This window comes from Neodiprion lecontei, chromosome 1, assembly GCF_021901455.1.
Source record: "Neodiprion lecontei isolate iyNeoLeco1 chromosome 1, iyNeoLeco1.1, whole genome shotgun sequence".
Classification (NCBI taxonomy): Eukaryota; Metazoa; Arthropoda; class Insecta; order Hymenoptera; family Diprionidae; genus Neodiprion; species Neodiprion lecontei.
Window position 1 is genome coordinate 38,369,858 of NC_060260.1, and position 15,287 is coordinate 38,385,144.

At 38.9% G+C, this 15,287-nt stretch overlaps 1 protein-coding gene across 1 annotated transcript in view; it reads right to left on the reverse strand.

The window, feature by feature from the left end:
- LOC107227674 (tubulin monoglutamylase TTLL4-like) overlaps window positions 1-15,287 on the reverse strand; it is a 101,399-nt gene that overhangs the window by 83,865 nt on the left and 2,247 nt on the right. The window contains exons 3-4 of the mRNA XM_046746349.1: window positions 12,844-14,278; window positions 8,426-11,959 (exon numbers count right to left, since the gene is read on the reverse strand). The gene's annotated coding sequence lies outside the window, so the exon portion shown is untranslated. The remainder of the gene's footprint in view (window positions 1-8,425; window positions 11,960-12,843; window positions 14,279-15,287) is intronic.

Consider the following 15,287-nt stretch of genomic DNA (forward strand, 5'->3'; position numbering starts at 1 on the left):
CAGCTTGCACGGTTCGAATAATTTGACAATATCTTTTGAAGTGAAACTTTCATTTTTTCGTCCAAGACAGTTTTCCGAAATCGTATATCGATTACTCGAAAGCAATTATAACGATCTTGACGACTAGAAAAAAGTTGATTGGTCCTAAAAAATATACTCACACTGAGAAAAATTTCACTTGTTACAGTAACTAGAAAAATTCAGTAAAACAGGTGTCGTTGAAAAAACTGTTTGAATATTGTTGAAATTACGAAAAACGGGGTACGCCTAACCATTTTGCGCTATCGCCGATCTTTTTTTGATAATTGCAACGTAAAATCAGTTTGTTCGGTTAACTAAACTTTTTTAGTTAAATAAGGCTTCAACGTCAATTTATTGTTGCACAAGCATTAAATTTTCGCAACAGTTGCAAGAAAATATAGCAACAGTGATCGTAATGAGAAAGAACAGTAACGGATAGAAAAGTAATTTTCATTTTCTACCTAGAACTATATTTTTCGATTGTGGTAAAAAATGAAAGTAATTAAGGACCGAGCGATAACCGGAACTAAAAATTTCTCTCGGCGCAGTTCGCAGGCTATAATTTTGGAATTGATCGAATATCGTCAAATTTCTTTTTGTCCGTGAATATAACAGTTTCAAATTGGTCGAAACACCCAATTTCATTACTAAAAAACGGAGACGCGTGAGTCAATTGTCTGTAAATTGAATTCGAATCGTCTCGCAGGTGTAATGAATTAAATTTCCAATCTCAGTGTTGGATTTCCTCAGTTAAAATCATAATATTGAAAATTCCACACACACGGAAATGCACAAAGGCCTCTCTTCGACATACGCGTCTTTGAATCCACCTTATTCCGTCAAAATTGTTACCGGTATTAGCGTCACGTGACTGATTGCGAGTGTGAGTTAGAAGAGGAAACAGGATTAGGTACAAACGAACCCAGGCAACGCAACCATTTCAAGTTACCACTCAAATTACTATAATTTCCCCCCCTCATCTCCTCTCAATGACGGTATAATCCCCGTGAAGAGATGTGAAACGCTTCTTTGTGGGGAATTCGGGGGGCCGAAAACGGACAGGAAGTGCTTAGAAATGGGGGTTTTTTTTTTTTTTTTCTTTTTCTTCTTCTTCTTCTTCTTCTTCCTCATTTCGTTTTCTGAGCGGGCAGTCCGGTCGGTTGGTCCGGCGGCTGTGCGCAGTCGCTCGTCTTCGGAAATCTTGCGAATTTTTAATAGCCCCAGCATCCGGTTTCGTCTTTCGCGATGCCCCCCCCCCCCCCCCCCCCCCGGTTTTGTGTTTCCGCCCTCCCTAAGAGACGCAAAAAATTTATCCACTGCGCAAGATCATCGATGCTCGTCGATGCAGGCGGCAGGATAATTCCCCTCCCTTCGTCCTTTCCTCCTTTCGCGCGAAAAGAGGAAATTTAAGTGAATCAAGTTAACAAAATTTCTTGGAACAATATTCCAAGTTTTACAACCTATCCTCTTCGATCTTTACTTGACACGAATGAATCGGTTTCCGTTTCAGTAATAAGATTCGCTGTAACATTTAAGAGCTATTTTTTCAAATCTACTTTTAAAAAATGTAAAAAGAATCATTTGATTGCTTTCGGCACCTTTACACTGCAAATTGAATTCAAACGAATTTGGATAAGAATATTCCGCTACAACGAATAAATCTCTCTCTCTCTCTCTCTCTCCTAGTTAGAAAATTTCTGTCTCACGATTTTACTTTCACAATTGACCAGATTACAAAATTTAAAAAAAAAACACCAAGCGGATTCGTGTAACTTGCTTGGCGATATGACAATCGGACATATTTATGCTTGTTGAGAAATGGCGATGCAAAGGTGAAAAGATCAGCTGCGCTAATGTGCGCCGTTTGAGCGAGAAGGGGAACGAAATGGACAATCGGGGCACAAGTCAGAATTCGGGGCCCTCGATATCGGCGGCGTCCCAGCGGGGGTGAATTTCTCCACTGGGCCCTGAGGAGATTCTTCGGGGCCTTATACACGTGTTCGCGAGCACGAAAATAGTTGTCAGCCCGGGGCGACTCGCATGCTTCGACAAAAGAGGATCAGTTAGGCATTCTGCGACGACGTCGAGCGCGTCTTGTTGCCGAATCGCATAATGGGCCCCCACCCGAGGGGCCCGAGGGGCCCGACCACCGTTCGGGCCCATGTTTGCTTGTGTTTGATCGGACTGGTGGAAAATCCATCGACGATGGTGGCTCAACAGATCGTTCCGAGGCCCATTGTCGAAGACGGGGTCCGGATTGTTATGGTTACCCGAGTTTTGGGCCCTGCTTGTCCGGTTTCGGGCCGAAATTCGCCATTATTGTGAAAACGAGAGACGGGTCATTCTCGTACCGTGACAATTTATTTCACCTCGTGAATGTAACTTCGCTACGTTTAAAAACTCTCGCCTCTTCTTATACCTACCCAAAAATCTTCTGTGTCACGTACTATGGAGATCGTTAACTTTCACGGATTCTTTCGACTCCGTCGCACAGCTGTTGTTGCAACTGCAGATACTGCTTCCGTCTAAAAGGGACGTGCGTGAATTGCGGCTGATGTCGATGTGTTAGTTTTTTTTTTTTGTTTTTTTTTTAATAAGCAAACTTACCTACGCAGTCTTTGCACTCGATTCGTTCAAGAACATGGCGTTACTTGTAGCAAATCCTGAATTAATACGATAACTTACGCTCAGATTAAACATATATCTAAGTTTAAGTCACCTCTGATTAAAATAGTCCTTGTAAGCCAGGGAAAAAATTCTAAACCCTTTGTTTTATCAGCAACGTCAAAAACATAAGATTGCTTTGTTGATTCGTCGCAATAAGAGAAGAAAAAGAATTCATACAGTCCGAATTTAATGAAAAATATTTAGTCAAGTTGAGTATATATTTCACACGAATTGGCCGACAAGTTTTTTCTTGAGCTCGTCAATTGGTAAAAAAAAATATCCGACATGTAATATGGTTGTAATTAACAAATGATAAATTTGTGATTCAGTAACAAATATATCAGTATCATTCAAAATCCAACTCACAGGATCTATGAAAAATTTATTTACTACTGAAGTGAGCTATCGTTCAATAGAATGAACCGAGTTTTATTAATTTAAATGTAAAAAGAAAAACAGAGAAAAAAAATGGTAGAACACTGGGATCAATTCTCTCACGTTGTCAACGCAATGAAGTGTTGTAAAAACAAAAATTCCGTATTCAGGGTATCTTTTTTAATTAAACGTGTTACTAGATTATCGTCAGTGAAACTTTTCAAATCTTTGTTTTTACCGCGTTCTCGTTTCAAATTATCTTTTACTCGAACATACGTCTGACGTAATTTGTCGAAGCGTCGAATATGAGCTTTTTCAATCCAATTAAACGCAATTCGCATGTCGAGGGTGGAATGAAAAATGACGTGACAGAATTGTTTCATCGAAGTATAAATGCAAAAATCGATTTCTCAATAATCAGTTATCGAAAACAAACGAGGTCTCATCGCAAGATGTAACATTAATCAAGCGGAGAATTAGCATCGTGGCTTGACGTGAGCTTATAAGGTGACGTAAAAGGCACAAAACCGAGTCCCGGGACGCCCATGGAACCTAAGAGGGTAAACCGAGGTAGTATAGAAAGGCGGGTAAAATGGCTGAGGGATAATAGCGGGAGCCCGCGGGATAACCGCTCACTAAGACGATTCTTGCAGGGAACGTTTATAGAGAGAGCGAAGGATCCTCGGGGAAGTCAAAAGAGTTCCTCTCAGATTTTCTCACTTCAGCAGAGGGTAGGGGAGGGTGGACAATGGAGGGAAAGGCGACCGGGCGTTTTAAAAGTACAAACGAATTCGAAAAACCCCCACCGAGCCGATACCCGCCCTCACAAAGATGTCTTCGGTGACGAAAATATTTAACAACAATCAAAAATCACCCATTGTCGACAGGGCGGCGCGGTTGCTTCTACGGCATCAATTCATCCACGCCTCGCAGCTTCCTCACAATTTTTTTTACCCCTGCAGAGGATCCGAGGAAACATCTCACGGCGGGTGATAAATTTTACTTCGAACGATTGGAAACACGGAAGATCGCGTAAGAGATACGGGGTGCGAGATTTTCTTGTGAAAATCGAGAAAATCGACTTTTCAAAATTTTAACGACACGATCGAGCCGAATTTCGATTTTTTAATCGAAGTTTTGGATCACGTTTATTCACGACGCGAAACTTTTAAGGAAAGAAAAGTTTGTCAAACGCTTTTCAGGGCTGGCATATTTTTATGATCCTCAGTGGAATTAACATGTAACGAAATTCGTTACGTTAAAATTGAGAAATGTTCGATATACGAAGCATGTAAACTGATGCGATTCAAATTAAATATCTGCTATTGTCAAGCACTGAGAAGTCATGGCAAAATTAACGTTATTACAATAATTTCGGTGATAAACTCGTGTCAAATGTTGAAAGATCTGGAACTAGAAAGGTCATAAGTATCGAATTTTCAAAATATAGAAAGCTCGCGTATGTAAAACATGAAGCGTAGAGAGGTAAATTATGGAATTAAAATTCTGCACAATTTTGAAACATTCTGCCGTTAGTATACTTTGACTTTTCTACATTTCAGCTTTCGGAGTTTCGAAAATCTTATAAAATAGATTTTCGCACTCTCAAAAATTCGATACTATCAAGAACCTTTTATTTCAAGATCCTTACACATTTTTACCCCCATCCTCACAATTATACGTCGATGTCGTCAAAATGATAAGAGAATGTTAGTTTACTTATTTCGCGAGCAAGAAAAAATAGTCAAAGTATTTTTCAACAAAACCAACAACAATAACATGAATAATAATAATAAGTAGTCGCAGCTTATGGAAAGTTTTCTCAAGTGAAAAAGAAATGCGGGCATTATCGTATGAATAAAAAGGAAAATATCAATTAGTAATGAAAATAGAAAAGATTAGGATAAATTTAATTTAAGTAATTTTGAACGCGGAGTGCATAAACGAACAGATTCTACTTCAAAACTGCAGAAAAAAAAGGGACACATCAGGTTTTTCGGTAAAATATATACTTCTTGAAATGCAGAATTTAGTGTAAAAATAGTAAAAGTCATTGTGGGCAGACAAAATTTTTCTACATTTATAATAAAAGATACGGTTGACATGTGTATGTTTCACCAAAAACCTTCCTTAATCTGTGCCTCTTTTCCCGCGGTTTTTTTTTCTCTCTCCATTAATACAACTCAAGTGATCCCATGATTATTGCAGTGTTTCCTTGTTTTCTTTTCTTCAGCTACCAAGTTTAGTTCGTTTCGCACCAACTTCTCACCGACGAGAAATTACGAAATATGAATAATCGTTTCAAACATCGGCCGACAAGGGGATTACCGGAAAATTTTCCGGGTCTCAAAATAGCTCCAATAACCTACGCAGAAAGCGGCGGTGAGAAAAGAGACTCGAAACCATTTATATCATCTCAAATGCGATTTTGACGCCATCGCCCCGTTATTTCTGCCCGCGTAATTTTCGACTAGGAGCTTTTCCCTCCCCAATTTCCTCGTTTCTCCCTCTTCCCTTCCCTCTCTCCGTTTCTTTTCCCCGACGATGAAGAGAGTGTCACTTTCAGCGCCTGGATAATCGGCCAATTCTCGCCCTCTAAAAGAGCCGGCGTATTAAGCCGGCGTCTTTGAAGCGGTCTTCTCGCCCTCGAAAAGACCCGGGCGTAAATATCTCGCGGTAAAGCGATCCGGCCGCACTGGGCCTGATAATTCTGCAGGCCAGGTGCCGTAGGATCGGTCTCGACAAGGCCCAATTATTTTTCACCACCATACGCGCTTTTCAACCCCGACGCTTTCCAGGGCCCGATAAAAGGACTCGAAGGAACGAGCCGCCGACGACCAAAGGATCTTTGAAGTTGGCTTTGACGTCGCACAGACGCCGGAGTGGGAAATGAAACGGCGCTCGTGTAGATAAATTCGAAAATGGGAGAAGAAATGGGCCCGGAAACTCACGCTATCAATTGCGGGCGGTGAGTTGGGAATTGGGCCTTGAGTGGTTACGCCTGTCTTGTGAAACCGAACAATCTTAGTATGGATGAGAAGTTGCAGGGTTAGGAAATTAATCGGCTCGACACCTTGATCCCTTGAATGGTTTTATTAATTATGGCTGCGATACGAAAGAAGTGATACAATGATCGTAAAAAATATTTTACGTTTATTTGATTGAATAATTGTAAGCTGAGTTTACTGCATTTATCAGAAATCAAGAATTTTAGAAAGCAAATTGAATTTGGCATTTTTTTTTCACGATCAAATATATATATATATATACATACAATATTTTTAAATTAAAGTTCGACATACATTGAGCAATATTTTTATCCATTGCACTTGACGTGGTTTATAATTTTCGAGAATTATCTACAAAATTATCTGGTTAACTGATTATTTATTGATAAATCATATGCTGAATAGATTTATTTAACTGAAAATACAATCTATTATTTTTCATTTGGAGACATTATTGGGTGATATTGATAACGAGTTATAGATAACGAGATATTAAAGCTACTGAAAATGTGTGGTAAACTAAATTAATTACCCATCCCGGAATCGATATGAGAGACTGTACGAAAAATAATAGACAACAGTCAAGATGTGTAAACCTGTTAATTCTAGGTTGTTATTCTCAACTTCCGGCTTAAAAGTATTAGAACAGTAGCAATTCATGTTTCAAGTTTTTGGCGACTTTGAGGCTGTATTCGAACTTCATAACAGACCCTCAAATTCGATCCACTAAACGAGATTTCTATGCAGCGGAAATGCCAAGTTTTCCCGATACTTTCCAAACATGGAAAAGAAACAAAACTTTTAACTTTCCGCGAAAATCTAAAAGAACTCAGGAAAGTAAAAAACGATATATCCCATAATAAAAAAATGACTCAATTAGTGATTGGAGATAATGAAGAATAATGAAGAAGATAAGGAAGAATGAATGAATTCATCAGGATTATATTCGTATAGTGCGGTGAGCTCTGTTCTGTAGTCTTCGATAGTATGGAGTACGGTTCGATTAACTAATTTATAATCAACTATTTACGGATAAGTATTTAGACCACCCGAGATGATTCCTGCAACTTTTGTCAGAGTTGAATGCACCATACGTAGTTTGACTCGACTTAAATACGGTTAACGCTAATACAGCAATTATTCAGACAAAATCATACGAACATAGTTTCAACAACTGTACGTACATTGTTGAAAATATTTGAAAATCTACGACACATTTACAACACAAAAGTGTAGTTGAATTACAAATTTCGTGTTATAAAGTGAATTACTAAGCATTCTCAATAAACGTGCATTATAATTTTGTCATTTTGCTTAACTTTGTTGGAAATACGCAAAAGGGAAATTTCATTTACGGTACTTGGAATTTACTAAAAATTCTACTGAATTCACTTGATAAATGGAATAATCTTATCGATCAGTTTTCAGTGACTGTACCCGTCGTGTCCGTATGGACCGTACATTGTATTATCAATCAAATAAAGTCGTAGATTCTCATAAGGTAGTTTGGCGTACTAGGTAATTTTACTACAATTCGGTACTTGATAATTTGATGGCTCGGTCGACAAGATTAAAGATGGTACCTATCTTGTAAGACATCGGGTGGTGGGAATTAAAATTCAGGTATCTTTGAGACCATGTTTTTTTGTGGAACCAATCTGTTTTGACGTTAGAGTTGTCGTGTATCGGCAATAAATCGATGAAATTGATACCGTTATTAACTTCTATTTCAATGGTGAATTATAATCGGGGATGATATTGGTTGAAAATGTTCAATATGCAGTCTATTTTTTCTTTAGGGACAGCAGTTAAAATATCGTCAACATATCTGAAATAGAAGGGTATGTCAAAATCAAATTTGTTTGCGCGTATGCGTCCTTGTTAAATTTGAAGATTGCCGAATCAAAACAGATGTTTAAGGCATTAACAAGTTGAGTAAGTTGGATTGGAATCTTTTTATCTAGAAAGGCCCAACGGTTCTTTACAGCTAACATAGCGAGATCTGTAGGTACATTGGCGAATAAAGATATTACGTCTAGTAATATTAAAATGTAATTGTCTGGAATAATCAGTTTACTTATTCTTTCTACCAATGTAAAACTGTCTTTGTCTCTGGAGGCAGGGGGGTTGACATTTGTAGTGAACCATGAATTAATTAATTTCGATAAGGCGTAAGTCGGGCTATAAACAAAAAGGAGACTACGATTCGTACTGGAATTCCTTCTTTGTGAATTTTAGGGAGGCCATACGCGTTAATACACGTTTATACATTCAATGACCGCTCACCAAGATTTACCAATACGTTAATCGATTTGAGTTACGAAAGATTTTATTGCGAGTCTTCGCAGTCTTACCTTGTGCGTTCCGTGTGCAGAAATCCTCCAATTATGCGATCGGATGCACAACAAAACTCAAGGCGCACTAAACACCGAGATGATTCGACACACTCGAAAATTTTACAGCGACTCAGAGACTGACTATTTCGACTGTTGTGATACGAACGACGGGATAACAACGAGGAATAACCAGACGGCGAAGGCTGAAGGAAAACGCAAGTTTGCCGTCTCTGTTTGTGCTACGATAAGCATCGCGGTTTATTTTGCGTCACACACAATACCGGCCTTCTTCCGAAATTAATTGGCAAAGACGACTTGAGCTAGGCACATCAAAGAATTTTCTTTTCGGCTCAGCTGATCATTATCACGCGCGATTTTGTTCGTAGGGTTGTCGATGAAAAATAAATTATGACGCAAATGGATTATCATCGTTGTTGTTGTTGTTGTTGTTTTTATTAGCATCAAAGCAACTTTATTCGATCTGAATTACGAGAGGAAACAATTACACCACAGTTGTTTCACACTAATTTTATTGAAAAAAAGTTATTCGTAAGTTGTTTCTATGGGGAATGGGTTATTAACTTGAAATTGTATTCATCAAATTTTATTACGTCTTTACTCTCTCAAATACCCGACAAGACTGAACAAGAATCAGTCATTTAATCGTATCTGTCGCTTCGGACGCATGAGAGCGTGATATAAACATAAACAGTCTAGGTTCGACGTATCGTCTTTGTATACAATAGACATTAGTTTTCGTACATAGAACTTTGTATATGTATACATGAAATCGACAGTTTCCTCATAACACAGCGAATAGTAATTAATGTTTAATCTGCAGTGTATAATCGACGATATATTTAACCATAAAACTGTATCACGTTATGTATCTTAAATTTATTGCACCATCAAGATGTAGGCGTGATTTTTTTTTCACTCACAAACGCGCGTGATATGATTATTCAAAAGAATCTTACAACAAGACTTGTATTTTTGTTTTCGGTAGACGTTCGCATGCCTGTTTATTCGAGTCTGCAGAGAAATATTTTGTAGAAAAATATTCAGTGTAACGATTCTCCTGTAGAAAAAAATTCACGCAATATTATTTCTCATGTGAATCTCGAATTCCCTTCTGTAGAAAAATATTTCGTAGAAAAATATTACTTTTTTACCCTAAAATGAAAGAAAAACAGTAGAAACTTTGAGCAGTTTACGTTATCGAGTATCGTTGTCGAATCGTGTCATCAGTCAGCTAAAACAGATTGAAACATTCCTAAATAGATCCGTTTCTGTCTTTATTCGCCTAACTTTGCGAAGGAATCGGGTTACATGACACAACGATACTCAATTTAGTTTTTACGATATTCAGTTTAGGTTTTCCGTCGTATGTCGGTGAAATTATCGACAGGAAATCGCAGAAACAATGCATGCATTTTCTTTGGTCCAAATATTTCTATATTTATAAGAGGATGTCAATATATACAATAATCTCTTGGTGGAAAATAACAAATTAACATTAAACAAAATATTACAAGGTATCGGCTAATAACTACTGTGGAATATTATTGACGGTCGTTGCATCATCCATTTCTTGTTTTCTAATTACTGGACACCAGGCGATATGTCGTACGGAAAATTTATTTCTTGATTTTGCCAAAAATGTCGATTAAGCATGGCGAAGAAATCGTTTTATAATTCAAAAAAGAATTATTCGATGCAGCAAAGAAGTATAATCTCTAGACTTATTCCATACCGAATAGTTGAAATCAATGCCATTAATATTATTCCACGGTAAATAAATAAATACATACATACGTATGTAGATATAGATATATACGTTATATATACGTAGATATATACGTTAATATAAAAGAAAAAAAAATTCGATATATCGTACATGGCTGGATTAGTTCGTTACAATGATTTTTGTTAAGCACTACAACATGCAATAACATAAAGGCACGGTCGATAAACTAATTCAACCAGATAAAACGCCGTAATTTTTTAACAATTGATGAACGTCATTCGCAGACCAGCAGCAGAATTGATCGAGCCGGGTTACAGTATAAAACAAAAGTACCAATACGGGGTCGAAATTTTGAGGGACTCGTCTCTACAAGACACCCGTGATCCTGAAATCAAGATTATTCTCTTTCGCGATCCGACGAATGTCACCATAGCCTTTGTTAAAACCAGAAATCACAGGTACCATGATTTTAGTCAGGTTTGGAAATCTCGCGTTGTCTAAAATAATCGACTCTATGAAATCGGCGGTGATGTAAAATCCATTCATGAGCAGTTCCTCGAGCTTCAGCATCGCCCCGAATATCAAGAGAGCTTTGTACGTGACGTGGTGTTTCCGTTCAACATGACCGTGGAAGTGCATCATCCTTGGAAAAGGTGGTACCACTAGTTCTTCGCCGTCTTTTTCCAGCAGATAATCGAAGCTCAACCATTCGACATTCTCGCAATACTCGAACACGCGATCCAAGTCACTCTGCGACACGAAGGATTCGGGCTTAGAATCTTCGCGATTCGAGGCGGTCTTCAGTTCGGTGATGTTAGCGCCAATAACCGCCAATACTTGGATGAGATTGGGCCAGTTCCAACCAGTGGCAGCTCTCAAGTCGAGCTTAGAGAGTTTGCCGAAAGACAAAAGGGGGTCGAGGTATCCAGTAACGAGGCATCCATGAATCCCGAGAAAAGTCAAGCTGGGAAACTTGTCTGCAATGGTATTCAGGTGCGTGGTTCTGATTCGTTTCATCAATACGTTGAAGTTGATTATCGATGAAAATTTCGTCGAGTCTGAGTTGGAAAAGCAATTGAACCCGTCGTAGCCGTTGTCCGGCCAGGCGGCCAACCTCTCGATGTTCCTGTGATCCGACAGAAGCTTCTTAATGCCTCGATTTGTCACCCGACAAAGAGCAACGCGAACAGTGCGCAACTTCGAGCATTGACCAAGGGCTTGCAGTCCTCGGTCAGAGACCTTCTCTGAGTCGGTAACGTCCAGGGTCTCAAGCTTCGGACAATCTCGTCCGACCACGATCAGGTCGACGTCGGTGCAATGTTCCCGGTGGACGAACGTCGTCAAATTTTGTAGACGAAACCGTCCGAAGCTCGTGGGAATTCTTTCCAGATAAGACGACAAGTTCAGCACCGTCAAACCGTCGAGTCGATGAGCGTCGCGAGGATTCAGACCGGCCACGATTAGACCTTCGCATTTTAGTCCCGGAATCTCGACGTCCATCACGATTTCCAGAACAGCGTTTAGGTAGCTTTCCGGAAAAAATATCCAGGTAACTGTATGGAATTCTCCCGAATTGTATGGAAATGTCTCGATTATTCTGTTATGAAACTCTGCCGACGATTCGCGAGGAATTTGACTGCATATTTCCTTTTTGACCGCAGCAACACCTCGGCGAAGATCGTCCAACGACCCCACACTACTGAGCTTGACAAAATAGTCGATTACGATCTTGATCAGCAAGTTGAGGACCATCTTGTGCAGAGGAGTCGGTTGCTTTAGTTTAACCATCTTTTCGGTTGGATCACCTGAAATCAGAATTTAGTGAACATCGAAGCAGATTTCTGATTGCGGAGAGAGAAATTTGTCTAGTCGAAATGAAAAGGGCGGATAGAGCACGGATATCAATCCTACAATTATCGTTAATGAAATTGAAAAACTGCCTTGAACTGTAAAGTTTTCATAATATGTACAATATTTCTCTGGTTCAGAGGTTGATTCAATTCAATTTCTAAACGTTATGAATTGCGGTGCCCAGCAATTAACCGTTTTCACATACGAAGGTGAGAAGAACAACTTGCCTTTTCGAGAATATTAAAGTGATAACGATAACAATAAGGCTGAAAATGACAAAATCAAAATAAAGCGACATGAACCCAATAACGTATTTGCAGAGACAAGCAGAGATAAGAATGTAATTCGGTATGTGTCAAATTGGCATTTAGATGTAATTAAATATGCCAAATTCAGTACGTATTTCACGTTCGATGTATTGAAATTCATGAGCGAAGCAAACAGTGTATTAAATGTCGTTTATGTCAAGATTTCAAAATTTAATTCATCGCACGAAGAAAAAAAAAACTTCACAGTAAAAAATGTAAACAGCTTAAAGTATAAGTAATGATTGAATCCGCATATAAAAGCATAAACTGACAAGAGAAGCAAAAGAGTCCAAATTAGTTACAGCTTGAATTATTTTATCACTTTAAAGGTCTAGCTTAGAGATAAGTTTCTATCTTACAAATGATTTCATCACTTTAGAGTTCAAGCTTACAAATAAGTATCCATCTTACAAATGCTTGAACACACTTAACGAGTATCTTTATATAATTATCAGCATGCGGGTATTTAACATAATTATATGTTTATAAAAATATTGTTTCCAGTAAGAGTGATAGAAAAAGGGATTTACTGAAAATAGAAGTTCCGGAGTCAGAAGATTCAAGGTTGCGGTGGAACGTAATTTTCGAAGATCAAATCAATATTGTTTGCTTTAACGATATCTTTAAGACTCTCCATACGTTGCGAATCGTTAATTTCATAGTTGATGCCGATCACCGCAAGCTCAGGAAAATTCATCCCACTTAATATCATTGCTTCGATTGTTTGATGAGTATGGCTGAATCCAAAGTACGATATTTGTTTGAGTTCGGGCATTGGATTCAGGATAATTTCTACTTTGCGTCGTTTGTAAATCTGAAGTAAGTAACACTCCAGTGTCTTCAACTTGGGCAAAGTCGGTATGTCCAGTCGTTCCGATGCTCGAAACGGTTTGTAGCTAAATCCGAAATGCTCGATGTTAACGCATTTTGAGAATATGAAATTCAAGTCATTCTGCGTTAGTCCCTCTCTGTACCAGAGGATTTTCAGCGAAGTAATCCTGCCGCCAATAGTTGCCAGTAGTCGTGATAAACTGTCGAAATCAATGGTGCAGCATCTCCCAAATTCAAACTCCGTGAGTTGCTCGAGCGGAATCAGCAAAGATAAGTCGCCTGTGCACCGACAGTTGTTTAATTTAAGCGAAGTCAAGTTGGGAAATCTTTCAGCAATTATTCTTAGGTGTTGGTCTAGGAGAGGACGAGTGGATGCGATGCCGAGACGCTCGATGTTCGGGTGCACAAACTCATTCGGGTCAGTCGAGTCCGTTTCGACCCATTCCAAATGGATCTGCTTTAAGCCTGTGTGGTTGGACAGAAATTCTTTGATCCCCTTCCGAGTAACCGCTTTACATCCGGAAATATCGACGCAGGCCAACCCGGAGCATTTTCTCAGGGCCGTCAATCCCGCATCAGTGACTTTTTTGGAGTTACTAACATCCAGGTTTCTCAACTTCAGGCACCTCTGTCCGATTATTCGAAGATGCTTCAATGTACAGTGAGTCGGCAGTTTCAATGTCGTGATATGTTGCAGTTGGAATCTTTCCAGACTCTTGGATTCAGTGTCTGGGAAATACGTCAGGTCCAGCGTCTCCAGACTTTTGAGCCGTGGTGCGTTATGACGGTCAAGAGTGGCCAGAACTTGACCTTCGCAACATAGATCAGGAATGTTCATATCGAATATGATCGCCAACGGAGCGTTGCCACATTTTGCGTAGGTCTCACGTGGATCCTGATAGAATTTCTTGAGAAATTTGTTGTAAATTTCCAGATTCGCAAACAAAGTTGAAGGTATGTCCTTCAAAATGTTCTTGAGACGAGCAATACGGAAGTAAAACTCTTCGACCGTGATTGGTTCGCCTAGCTGTTTACAACGCTGCACAACATAGTCCAGCAAAGCTTCCTGAGCTATGCTTACCAGGGAAGATATTTGCTTCAATTTAGGCATCTCAGAAAGAAGGACTAGCAGCTCTGCAATAACATATCGAAACATAAAATCCGATGAGTTGACGCGCTTTAAGACCAACGTCCAATAAAATTTTTAATTCACAAGGTTTTTCAAACGGACTAAAAAGTACGGGGCTAGAAGATATTATTTTATACTTTTTAGTCCGTTTCAAAAACGATTTGAACAAGAAAAAGAAAAAAATGCATTTTTATTTCATTAAATATTTTCTGCGTTTTAATCTTACCTGTGTCATATTCTACAATCGGTGAACATAATTGATAAACAAAGTTGATAGATGAATATTTTTTCTACCCCTTCTATGTTCGTATGGACTTTCTCGTATCAAATCCTAAACGTAATCTCTCATCATGCTCTCATTATACTGTCCCTAATAACGTCGTTCAAAGTTCATCGAAAATTAAACGGAGGTCTCATTGACTGTACAATACCTCGTCCGCTACACGGATCTTCTTTCTAAACAACTGCGTCAGAATGATTCGACATGTGGATACCATACAACTTTCAATACGTGTGTATACCTTCTACAAGTATCGGAACGGATTCATATCTTGCGTGGAATCGTACACGTAAATAAAGTGCATAGTTCGTGAGCAACTTCTTCTCAAAGTAGCCCCACTGAGTGAACACGAATTGACGAATCCCGTTTTTAAACATTTCAAATTCGTAGGAATCGAAAGGAATTCAACTTGGCATGACTTAAATTGTTTTTATGTTTATCAATTTAAAACCTAAAACTTTAGAGAAATGGAATTATTTGCCGATTCATCTTTGATTATTGGGATCAACTGCGAATAGTAATCGTAAAAAATCTTTGGTTTTATACAAAATGGTAAGGGTTATTTGCGCCTAACGGTCTTGTTACTGCGTTACACTAACAGTGTGCAGCGGAGCTGTTTGGTCCTGTGCCGATCCTGTCCTGTCCTGTCCTGTCCTGTCCTGTCCTGTGCCGCAACAGTGGGCCAAGGGTCTTTAGCAAATTGTTACCGACGAGTGAGAAATTCTTCGAGAACT